We start from the raw sequence: 12,655 nt of genomic DNA, 5'->3' as shown, positions 1-12,655 counted from the left end.
TAAGTAAAGTAATTCTGTAATTCTCTGCCTAGATATTGAGAACATGAAATGAATCATTGTATATGATATCAAAATCACCTATCAATATTCTTGTGGTAGGAAAGAAGCTGATATACTTTACATGAAACCTTATGTGATTGAGGAAGAATGAGCCAATGGTAGTGCTGTATTTCTATTGAATGGGAAAGGGAGAGAACACAATGGCCAGTGTCCACTGTGTACAGAGTGTCAGGCAGTATACTAAGCATGATGTTTGCTTAACCTTCATAGGAGATAGTGAGCAAACACATTTGTCTTACATATCATGAGCAAATATACAAAGGTGACTTTGGTGTTTGTTCATGACTACATAATCAGGTAGGGCTGCACATGGCTTCAAACTTCAGCTTTCTTTGACTGGAGTCTGTACTATTATTTTTTAGCACACTTATATATTAACCATGGCATAGGCTAAGCAGAAAAGTCTAAAGAAAAAAAAGAATACTCACCATGAAGTATAGCTTCAATGAGGAATGAGAAGAATCTAACTTTAAAACACACAGGAGAAAAAAAATAAAAAATAAAAAACCAAAACATGTCTCTTGCATAGCCCTGTGCATCCTATGCCTTCTCACAACAGATTGGAATTTATTTGTTTCACGACTGCATATAGTTTGTCCTTGACTTGCTTTCCTTTAGTGTGGAGAGAAACTCGAGCTATCTAGGATGTCCTTAGATGAGCTAGTAACTTGTGATGTATGGGGGAAATCCTCTCATTTCTCCAAGGCAGAGGCCCAGAAGCAAGTTGATTTTTTTTCCCCTCCTTGGGATATGACCATAGTGTCTATAACTCAAAGAACCAGAAGTCAGGTCTATCATTTGAAAAGTGAATAATGACATTATGTTTTCTGTGTTTCAGGGTCTATGTCTTTCTAGATGCAATAATTGTACCAAGCATGATAAATACTAGCTTTCTTTTCTATAAGAACATGATGAAGTATTTTAATGTTGTGTTATTTAACCTTCAAAAGGAAAATATTCTAGCAGACCAGAGGGGTGGGTGTGGGGGGGGAGGTGGGGTGAAACTGAATGACATTTCAAGACTTTAAGGGACTGTTTTTCAATAATAACTGTGTCAAGTTGAAAACTGTCCCTACACATCTCCAGAAGATGCCCTTGTGCTAATTAATCTCTGGGTCTTGTGATTGTTAGCTTTCAAAGGGGGATCTTTACAGATGTGGTTAAGGTGCTCCATCTGGATGAGTAGACCATGAGTGGATTTTCTAGATAGACTTTTGATGTCATCACCAATTTCTTCCTTGTATGTTTTTTAATGTGTATGTGTGCACGCTCCTATGGGCAAGTCTTGGTCCTTGCCTTCTGTTTCTTGTTCACCAGTGCATTTGAGGAACTTAGCTGGCCTGGGATGTCTGGGGACATTTCCATCTCCATGTCCCATTTACTGTAGTCAAATTTGGATTACAGAGGGCATTGCTGCCTCCAGTTTACCTGGATCCTGGAGAACTTAACTGTGTGATTTTCTACTGAACTCCTGTTTCTATGATGGGTGGGAGTTTAGATCATCAGATTAAGAAAAAAAAGTATATGACTCATTTTCACCATCAAGTTTGTGGATACATCCATAAATATTCTAATTGGAATCAAATGTCAAAACTGATTTCTTTGTAGGATCATTTTTTGCTATGTTAGTGTTCAAGGCTGGATGAAGCTGGAAAGTTTGTGCCTGGTTCCCATTCTGCTTTCTATTTTCCATTGCAAATGAATTTTTAGAAAGACTCTGTTTTCTTCTTTATATTTCTCTTGGAGTTGGCCCAAGAATGGTTAAAAAGTCCCCTTCCCTAGTAAATAACATCAATTGTGACCCAGAGCTATGTTGAAAATCCAAGACTGAGGCACTGTCAGTTCTCAATGGACTTACCTGCCATTCAGTCAAATATACTTTCTACAGATTGCTCAGTCTCTATTTTTAATTCCAGTTTCCATTGATGTTACAGAGGAGAATCTATTGGTCATTTCGCTTGTGTGAATTGAGATACATGAGTTCATTGGGATGAAAAGAGACATGGGCTACAACCAATGCAAACATTTTGCTGATGCTTGAAACAACCTTAGGATGAAAAAGTTTCTACTAGGGTTTCCCTTGGGAGCAGGGATTGAGAAAGACAGAAAATAGCTATTCTTGGAAATCCAGCTACTGGGCAAGTGCCACAAGGCAAGGGGCTGAGAAAAACTTAAGGTTTCTTCTTCTATCTAAAAGCAGAGCTCATTCTGACTGGAGCTGCCAGGTCAGGCTTTAGAATTTTTGGTGAGAGCCGAGGGAGGGAAAAGAAAGAGAAAGAGACAGACAGAGAGACAGGAAAGAAAGGAGAGGAGAGGAGGAGAGGGGGAGAGAGAGAGAGAGAGAGAGAGAGAGAGAGAGAGAGAGAGAGAGAGAGAGAGAGAGAGAGAGGCAGGGAGGGAGGCAGAGGTAGGCACTGGGAAAAGAGAAAGAAATGGCTCATGGAATTTAATCCCAGAATAGCTGCCCAGTTTAGCTCTCTCTTCTGAACACTACTGATTTCCTGGAAGCCCTCTCTCCAGTTGATGCTTGGTTATTCTTGTGTATTTTTTTCCTAGTAGAAATTATAGATGTTACTAAAGGATAGGGCCTACCTTGATGTTTTTAATTGCAACAGACTCTAGTGGTTTAGAATTTAAAACATTGTTTCAGTTTCTTTAAGAGTTTTGATAAAAATTCAAGTGCTGTAATTACCCGGTCACGCTGAGAACATTACAGAAACGTCCTGCAATCGTAGGTAATTGCTTTGACACCTTTCTTTCAGAACCTAGTTAGTTTCAATGACCACTAGTCATTATCTTTGTTCTATCTCAGTATGATGTTATAGCAAAAGTTTTATCCTCTGATTATGGAAAACTTCAGTTTTCTAAGATGCTCTATTTGCTGCTCAGTGAGTCACACGAAAAACCCTCAAACTCATGAATGCTGTTCAGAAAAGAAGATCAAGGGGAAAATCATGGTCACAAACTGTGCCATCTCTGAAAACCTAAAATGGGACAAAAAGATGGTGCATCTTTGTTCCGGACTCGTTTGAACCTGGGCTGTTCTTATCAGGGTGACAGATGGGTAGAGAATTCACGTGGATTTTTCCTAGGCAGAAGAGAAGCTATATTGGACCATGTGCTATTGAAAAACCTCTCCTTTGGCTTAGGAGTTTGCTCAGTAGGTAAGAATGATTGCTGCCATAAGCATGAGGTCCTGGATTTAAATTCCCCGAATGCATGTACAAACCTAGGTATCATCACAGTAGCTATGCCTCCTGTAACCAAGGAGGATAGCCTATAGCCAAGGAAGATAGCCTGTAACAGGAGGATAGCCTGTAACAGGAGGGTAGCCTGTAACAGGAGGGTAGCCTGTAACAGGAGGATAGCCTGTAACAGGAGGGTAGCCTGTAATAGGAGGGTAGCCTGTAACAGGAGCGTAGCCTGTAACAGGAGGATAGCCTATAGCCAAGGAAGATAGCCTGTAACAGGAGCATAGCCTGTAACAGGAGGATAGCCTGTAACAGGAGGGTAGCCTGTAACAGGAGCGTAGCCTGTAACAGGAGGATAGCCTATAGCCAAGGAAGATAGCCTGTAACAGGAGCATAGCCTGTAACAGGAGGGTAGCCTGTAACAGGAGGGTATCCTGTAACAGGAGGGTATCCTGTAACAGGAGGGTATCCTGTAACAGGAGGGTATCCTGTAACAGGAGGAGAGCCTGTAAGAGGAGGGTAGCCTGTAACAGGAGGGTATCCTGTAACAGGAGGATAGCCTGTAACAGGAGGAGAGCCTGTAAGAGGAGGGTATCCTGTAAGAGGAGGGTATCCTGTAACAGGAGGGTATCCTGTAACAGGAGGAGAGCCTGTAACAGGAGGGTAGCCTGTAACAGGAGGGTATCCTGTAACAGGAGGGTAGCCTGTAACAGGAGGAGAGCCTGTAACAGGAGGGTAGCCTGTAACAGGAGGGTATCCTGTAACAGGAAGGTAGCCTGTAACAGCAGGGTAGCCTGTAACAGGAGGAGAGCCTGTAACAGGAGGGTAGCCTGTAACAGGAGGGTAGCCTGTAACAGGAGGGTAGCCTGTAACAGGAGGAGAACCTGTAACAGGAGGGTAGCCTGTAACAGGAGGGTATCCTGTAACAGGAGGATAGCCTGTAACAGGAGGGTAGCCTGTAACAGGAGCATAGCCTGTAACAGGAGGAGAGCCTGTAACAGGAGGGTAGCCTGTAACAGGAGGGTAGCCTGTAACAGGAGGAGAGCCTGTAACAGGAGGGTAGCCTGTAACAGGAGGATAGCCTGTAACAGGAGGGTAGCCTGTAACAGGAGGAGAGCCTGTAACAGGAGGGTAGCCTGTAACAGGAGGAGAGCCTGTAACAGGAGGGTAGCCTGTAACAGGAGGGTAGCCTGTAACAGGAGGGTAGCCTGTAACAGGAGGGTAGCCTGTAACAGGAGGGTAGCCTGTAACAGGAGGGTAGCCTAGGCTGGTTGGCTGCCAGTTTAGCTCAGGGTTCAGTGAGATACCCACTCTCAAGGGAATAAAAGGGAGAAAGAGCAAGAGACTGGATCTCCTCTGAGCTTTCTTCTAGGAACATATACCCTGCACACTACACACACATACCATGCACACTACACACACATACCATGCACACTACACACACATACCATGCACACTACACACACAATACCCACATACAAAGTAAATTTAAAAAAAAGTTGAAAGTAAAACAATATCATATTTGGTAGCGAGGGAATATTCAGAATGTCCTTTTATGTAAATATATTATTCATAATATCCACCCACACATATAAACGCACATAGTCACAGACACACAAGCACACATACATATACACAAACACAGAGACACACACAGATGTTCATACAAACACACATAGAGATACAAACACAAATGCACACATGCACAAATATGCACACACACACACACACACACACACATTTGCACACATCTCATGCAGCCTGGGCTAACCTTGAGCTCATGATATAGCTCACTATGCAGTTGAGTCCTTGAACTTCTGATCATCTGGCCTCTCCCTTTTGATTGCTAGGATTGTTGGTATGTTCTACTATGTCCAGTTTTTAACAAGATCCTGTGCCTGTGGGTCTCAAGGTAGTAACCCAAGTAGGAAGGAAATAAATATTTGAGTAGATTTATTTCAAATGCTAAAGATGGAATTAGAGTATAATGGCAAAATGGGCCGAATTAAATGAATTAGATAATGTGCCTACATACCACGGTGTAGTAGATAGGCATTGTTAAAAATGATCATTTTGCTTGAACTTTATATTATAGTAAAATCATGAAGTTATTGAAACCATTTGGGAGTGAAAATGGGAAGTACTGCAAGGTCTAATGACTATGTTGGTAGTTTTCTTGTCTTCAAGTAGAAATACTTTCATCAGGGTCAAGAAATGAAAGAAGAAATGTGTGTTGATTGCATCAGAATCACAAGTCTTGGTATGGTTTTGTTGGAAAGTTACCAAGTAGAAAGAAAAACTTATCACTTTAAGCCACTTGCTCTTACCCCATGTAAAGTCCCCCAAAATCCAAATGACACATGTTACTCAGAGGAGAAGAAAGGGTTTTCAGCAATCCGTGGGGGAGAAACTACTGGAAATGAGTGTGCCCCTTAGTTGGGAAACTCCATGTAGGGAAATACTCAGAGCTTGTTGACAGCCAGCCTTCAGAATAGGGAAGGTTTTGTGGGAACCATTCTCCAGCCAGCAGGAGGGATCTCTGGAAACATTCCTCTCAGGTTTATCTCAGACAGCCAGTTGACACTTACTGAAACTTTTTTTTTTCTCTTTTGATAATTCATGAAGTAGGCATATATGTTCCCCAACTATCCTTCATCACTAAATGTGAGTTCTGAAAATTAGAGGAGAGACAGAGGAGGGAATGTCGGGATCTGCTTGGGTTAATTCTAGAGTTGGATAGTGTTAATGTTGACAGGGAGCTGCAAATAAGGAGAAGCATTAGAAAAGGACACGTTGTAGCTGGGAATGAGCTTGACCCTGTTGCCACCCAAACTGCATAGCTCCTGTTTTAATCATTCCTTGACTGAATGGTAGAAAGCAATTACAGTAAGTGCTCAACTTCATCACTTCACATCTATACACAGACCCTTGAGGCTTTGCTTATATATTTCATCAAATTATTCATGATTATCTGCCTCGTGGAAACATATCTCTCCTGAAAAGATTTGTAAATGGCTCTTCTCAATTTCAGGCTTGCTAAAGCAATTGTTCTGCATTCCTGGTGTTTTCTTTCTTTCACTTTTTTTTTTTTTCATTTTGAAAAGATGTTCCTTTACTTAAATACAAAACACAAATACAGCACCTAGGTATCCAAGTTAACGTAAAATTATATGGCATCTTCCCAAACCAATTACAGTTGAATGTAAGCACTGTAAATAAAGCAATTTCTCTAATCATTGAAAATAAAGCAACATCCTCCAAAGGGAGACATCACACAGAGAGTTGCATATAAATTCAGAGTTATGCATAGTATTTAGTTTCCTTAACTTAGGCAAATAATTTAATCAATCACTATGAATAAATATTACTCTTATATCACCTACTTCCTATTCTGAACCAATTAGCAATACGATTCAGAGAAACATTATAATATCCAGTCACACAATGACACTGAAAATGAAATTGTCAATTTCTAGATGATTAAAAAGTCCATTTATAAATAAATGCTGTATTTAATTACCTATCATAGCAAAAAGAGCAGTTCAGTTCACTGTAAAGAAATTTATGTTCTTAAAATATTTCATGAAAGTTTAAAATTAAAAATAGAAAAGAAACATTAAGATTAAAAAAAACTTGTCAATTGTTTTCAGAATGACATGCTAATTATACAAGCCATTGTATGTTACATAGTACCAGTACCTATGATACATCTTTTTGTCTTTTATTTATTTATTTAATTACACTCAAGATTTTATTCCCCGCCCCCATCTACCCTCTGACTGTTCCACATCCCATACCTCCTCCCCAACCCCTGTCTCCACAAGGATGTTCCCCAACCCCACCCAACCAGACCTCTAAATTTCCTGGGGCCTCCAGTCTGTTGAGGGTTAGGTGCATCATCTCTGACTGAACCCAGACTTGCCTGTCCTCTGCTATATATGTATTGGGGGCCTCATATCAGCTGGTGTATGCTGCCTAGTTGGTGGTCCAGCGTTTGAGAGATCTCAGGGGCCCAGGTTAATTGAGACTGCTGGTCCTCCTGAAGGGTCACCCTCCTCCTCAACTTGTTCCAGCCTTTCCCTAACTCAACAACTACTGTATTCAAACAAAAGGAAATAAGTTTTTTTTTCCATTATGAAAACTATGTAAGAAAGCAAATTTTCATTTGGAAGCAAGATAGCATCCTCATGAATGCCACCAGATGCCTCTCATGTAGACAGGGATCACCTTGGGAGTCTCGCACCTTACTAATTATGACTTATACCTTCATGCTGCAAAGTTTCACTTCAATGTGTGGAGGGTTTCTTTTAGTCATTCATAGAAGCAATACTATCATTAAAGACCGCAGGCCACAACAACAAAGGTTTTGACTTTTGGAAAAAAATGATTTTTTGAAATTGAAATTATTATTCTTATAAAATTGGAAATTATGATCACTAAAGAAATAGAAAAATATGCCATCTATGATCTGAGGCTTCTGACTGTGGCTCCAAACTTACTAATGAAAATATCTGTCTATAAAACTTCATAGATTCTGCTAGTCAGATTCTAACACAGAACTTTCAAATATTTTCTACTAATCAAAACTCTACTAGTCAAAGAGATTCTACTAACCAAAGTTTGAGTTAGGGAGAAAAAAAATCACTTACGAGTAAAGCACACTAAAATTTTATATACTATAAGAAGCTTGTTTTCTTTATCTTGGAAATCAAGACCACAGCTTTACAGGAGTAGAGGTTGAGGAGAACCTGCAAATATTCCCTCTAAACACAAGCCCTAGGTGATCTCATTCCAGGGACAAAAGCCCTACAGTCAGCTTTATTGTAAATAGCTTTTGAAAAGGGTGACCTTTAATCCTAGTTTTTATTGCTGTCAAGATCTGTGACTTAATTCTGTGACCTGATTGTGTCCTCCCATGTGACTGACAGTCAATCCCATGTCAAGATGATTTGCACATTCACACAATTGACCCCAAGGAGTGAATAACAGATGACTCAGTACAAACCCACACCACTACTCCTAGAAAATGTGGCTCAGGAATGTATTCTTTATCCAGAGATATTTAGTAGCATTTTATAGGAAGGAGGTCGGCATATTACCTGAGAAAAGATCCATGTCCCATTTTGTTTAAAGATTTGTTTCATTATTTCACAGTCCCACTTCAGTAGGCCAGAGGATAATAGCTTTTTCTTGGCCCTTGGACACGATTCTTTCCCTTGTGCTTCACGGAGAATGGAAATGAGTTCTTCACAGATACCTGTAAGCATTAAGGAACAACGACCCAGTTCTTGAATAAAGCTAAGGTTTCCTCCTTAGTCGTTCTTATCAGGGTAAGTGGAAGCCACTTCTCTGCAAGAAACTCTACTGAACGTTCCTTCTGCCAGTTCATGCATTCAAGCCTGCTCAGCCTCTGGTTTCCCTGAAAAATCTTCACCTGAAAGCGTCTCCTCCTTTTTCTCCCAGACTCAGTATCATTGTGGTAGTTGGTCCGTTTTTATTCCATAGACATCCATGTTCCTCTTCGCCATTTACTAGGATCTGTAGTTTATCTGCACCCAGCTCAGCAGTGAAGTGCACTTGCTGCACTTGCAGAAGGCCTGGGTTTGGGTCTCAGCTCTCAACAACCAGTAACTCCAGCCTTAGGGGATCTGATGTGCTCTGGCCTCACTGGCAGCAAGCACACATATGGTGCACATATACACATGGAGTCACTGACATATGCACATAACATAAAAATATTAAATCTTAAAAAAAAAACCTTTTCACTGTAGATAGTTCCCTTTCATCTTCAACCCAGCCTAGTGCTTAAAAATAAATAGTATGAATGTACCAATGATCAATCAAAAACGAGACCATGAATTTGAAAGAGAGCGAGGGAGGGTATTTGAGAGGGGTTGGAGGAAGGAAGGGAGGGAAGAAATCATGTAATTATATCATAATCTAAAAATAAATAGGCAATCTTGGGGTTAAAGGATATGGGTCATTCTGCAAAGCGTCTACTGTGCAAGCTCAAGGCCTGACTTTGGATGTGTGTGTGTGTATGTATATATATGTATATATATGTTTATATTTATATACACATACACACATGTATACATACTAAAAATAAATAGATAGCTAAATAAAAAAATAAATAGGTCATTTGAACACAGAGTTCAAAACCTAAGACTGGATTTACATATGCCAGATATGGTTGTAATTATTATTTTTTTTTACCCATATTAACCCATTTAAACTCTACAATATTTTTCAGGACAATGTGTTATTAATGCCTCCATTTACAAGTGGGGAAACCAAAGCAGGATAAGGTTTCACTTTATATATATATATATATATATATATATATATATATATGCACACACACACATATATGTGTGTGTGTGTATGTGTGTATTCAATGTGACAAACTAGCAGCTATGAAGCCTGTACTTAACATACTAAGGATTACTTAGGTAATCAAATGTTTAACATTTACAAGTCTTCAAGACTTGAAAGGCATGTTTTCAAGAAACACTGATTAATACAATCTACTTCATAAACAATACGTTGTGCTAGTCTTTGGAATTTCATTAATCTGAAAATTTCTATATAAAGGCCATTAAAATTTGTAGTTTCTTTTTATGGAAGGAAGAAAAGAGACAAATCTACAAAACCGTTTTCTCTCTAATTGAGGCCCAAATCAGCAGGCATACATCCTAAAAGCGTTAAGTTATGTTATTTTTGAGAAGTGATGTGACATGCCCTAGATTTCGAATGCAGATGCTGCAGACAACGGAGTAAATTTCTGAATCAAAATCGCTATATAGGACATTAACAGGCAGGAATGGGGGTGGGGAGGCAGTACCCAGCTCTGTGGTTGGGATCCTATCTGGAATACTGCCACCTAGCGATGCCGGTCAGCCATCTGCCCCCACACACTGCAGAAGCATGCTCCTCAGAATAAATGAATTTCACTGTGGCTTCTTCCCCCCACCCCCTCCCAGATATCCTAGTAACGGATCGTTCCTGCAGCATTTTAAGGCCACCCACCCATGCTTTAAAAACATAATTTACAAAGGAGGACAGACGGGTAGGATTGTGAAAGAGAGGGAGATGAGCAGCAGAGGATTTATCAAGAACTCCTAAGTGCCCAACAGTCATGTAGATTGTCTGAAGAAGAGAGGAGAAAAGCATGGAAATTAAGAATAACGGAAATAGGGGAAATAAAAAAAGTATTCGAAGAGAAGACAGGATGAGGAGGGATTTCTTGTTGTTGTAAAATGAGAAATAGAAGTTAAAAATGTGGAGTGGTGAAATTAGTAAACAAAAAAACCTTAGGGACAAATACCAATACATATAAAGAATGACAGAAGAAAGCAGCTGAATAAGATTAGCTGTTAAAGAGAAGACTTGAAAGGCGCTTTAAAAAAAAACAATAAAAGCAAAGTGTCACATTTGTTTCTCTTAAATACAGTTGGACCTTTCCAGTAACCTAGATGAAAAAGTCATTTCTCTTGCTGTCTCCCCTGTGTAATGCTAATGGCCTTGTTGGATCTCACCTCTTGCTTCATTAAAATTCTCGATACCTTTTGCTCTCTTGAGTTGCTGTAGAATCCACACACACAACCCAGTGAACATAGGGCAACCCACCCTGAGAATTTATTTAGGGAGTTCTGGTTTTCTAACATTCTTTGTTATGTTATTTAAACAGCTAGCCATATTTTGGGAATACTCAATGAGGAAGATTATCAGCATTCAGTTATCTTTTTAATTCAAATCAGGGTCACTAACACGTAAAAATGACAGCAAAAGCAGTTCTGATAATGAATTTCTCTGTTCATGTTTTAGAAAACACTGAACTCCACATTATCTTCTGTTCTCTGAACAATCAGATTGTTCAGTCAAGGCTGGGGGAACCAGTCTCTTTTCTAGCCATGACATTTCAACTTTGAGTATAGAGGATCTCTCCAAAGTTCTTACTTACTAAATGCCTTTTTATAGAATCACAAAGCTGGGAAATGGTGTTTTTTTCCCTAAAATTCAATAATGGAGCTTGAAAATGACATGCATGATGCTGGGAAAGAAGCATTGTCACCTCCTACATGGCTGGGAATTTCTTCGGAGGAGGGCTGCTTGCTGCCCTCTAAGTTATTTCATACATTAGAGGTTTTCTCTTTGGACCGTAGAAGCTGAGAAGGAACACATTCTTCTATGGTAAGATTCAGTTGTTTATTATACTCTCCAGTGCTATATCTGTGTGTACTTATAATTAAAGTACATCAGTCAGATAACTATTGGAATGTCTTGTCTGACAAAATAAAAACCCTGCGGGGATAGAGGATAAGCCAGATATTGAAAGGAGCTTCATTGATAAGTTCTTTGAAATTGCACATTGAAAAGAGTCCATTCTTTCAACCGTTGAATCAAAAGATGATTTGTTATCAACTTGGTGTCAAGACATGCACGCTAAGAGTTGGGGATGGAAGCGGGACACCACCCTGTTCCCATAGAATTTCTAACTTCGAAGTGAATGCAGGAATATCCACTTAGCCTTTATGCCACAAAGGCTACTTCAACCACCCATGGATGACTTCAGATCAGAATTACCTTTTATCTAGTTCAGATGAAAGTAGCCCTATGGCAGAACCTCTAGTAGGGGACATCTCCTTAACGTCTACAATTAAAATCTAGGACACTTACCTTTGGTTTTCAAAGGAGTATAGTTTGGCTTCTAACAACTTGCTTTTAGCGTGAACCAGAAAAAATGACCTAGTTGACTGGTTTAACCAAAAATAGATCGAAACAGTCATGTAAATTTATAGGAAAAATTTTGGTCAGTTCAACTTGCTTTTCCCAGACTCTGGCTCTCAGAGCAGCAACCGTCAGTCACATGTCCCAACTTTGTAGATGAGAAAACTGCTGTATAGGAGAAGGGGGAAAAAAGTAATGAAGAGATAAATTAGCAGAATTTTTCAATAATCCAGACAAGAAGGTTAATGACTCATCTCAGTTGATGGCTGTGAACATTGAGAGAGAAGTTAGAAGCTAGCAATAACCAAATGTAAAATTTACAGTGATTGGAAATGATTGTGAGAAAACTAGGGAGGGAGGTAGGGAAGGAGAGAGAGAGAGTAAGACAGAGAGAGAGTGAGAGAGAGAGAGAAAGACAGAGAAAGAGAGACAGAGAGAGAGACACAGAGAGAATGTGATTAGTCTAAAATTGTTTCATTGCCAAGAATATTGTCTATACAAAGAAGAATCATTTGAGGAGAAAGTGGGAATGCCAGCTCTCATAACCCAACAAGATTAAACTGACTTACAAAACGGAGCATGATGTTCTGTCGGAATCTAAACAGAGATTGGGATGGTAGAGCCAAGGACCCTGTAAGGACTAAATGGATCTTTGGTAGAGAGAGAGCAAGCCA

The 12,655-nt window shown here is 39.7% G+C and overlaps 1 long non-coding RNA gene across 1 annotated transcript in view; it reads right to left on the bottom strand.

Moving 5' to 3' along the window:
* The window catches only part of LOC116076460, a 12,930-nt gene extending 851 nt beyond the window's left edge, over nt 1-12,079 (bottom strand). Inside the window, exons 1-2 of the long non-coding RNA XR_004112966.1 lie at nt 11,931-12,079; nt 8,351-8,508 (exon numbers count right to left, since the gene is read on the bottom strand). This is a non-coding gene — a long non-coding RNA (uncharacterized LOC116076460). The remainder of the gene's footprint in view (nt 1-8,350; nt 8,509-11,930) is intronic.
* Nucleotides 12,080-12,655: the final 576 nt, after the last annotated feature.

The sequence above is a fragment of the Mastomys coucha genome, unplaced genomic scaffold (genome assembly GCF_008632895.1).
Source record: "Mastomys coucha isolate ucsf_1 unplaced genomic scaffold, UCSF_Mcou_1 pScaffold4, whole genome shotgun sequence".
Classification (NCBI taxonomy): Eukaryota; Metazoa; Chordata; class Mammalia; order Rodentia; family Muridae; genus Mastomys; species Mastomys coucha.
Note: the sequence above shows the minus strand (reverse complement) of the source record. Positions and strands in the feature narration are given on the sequence as shown.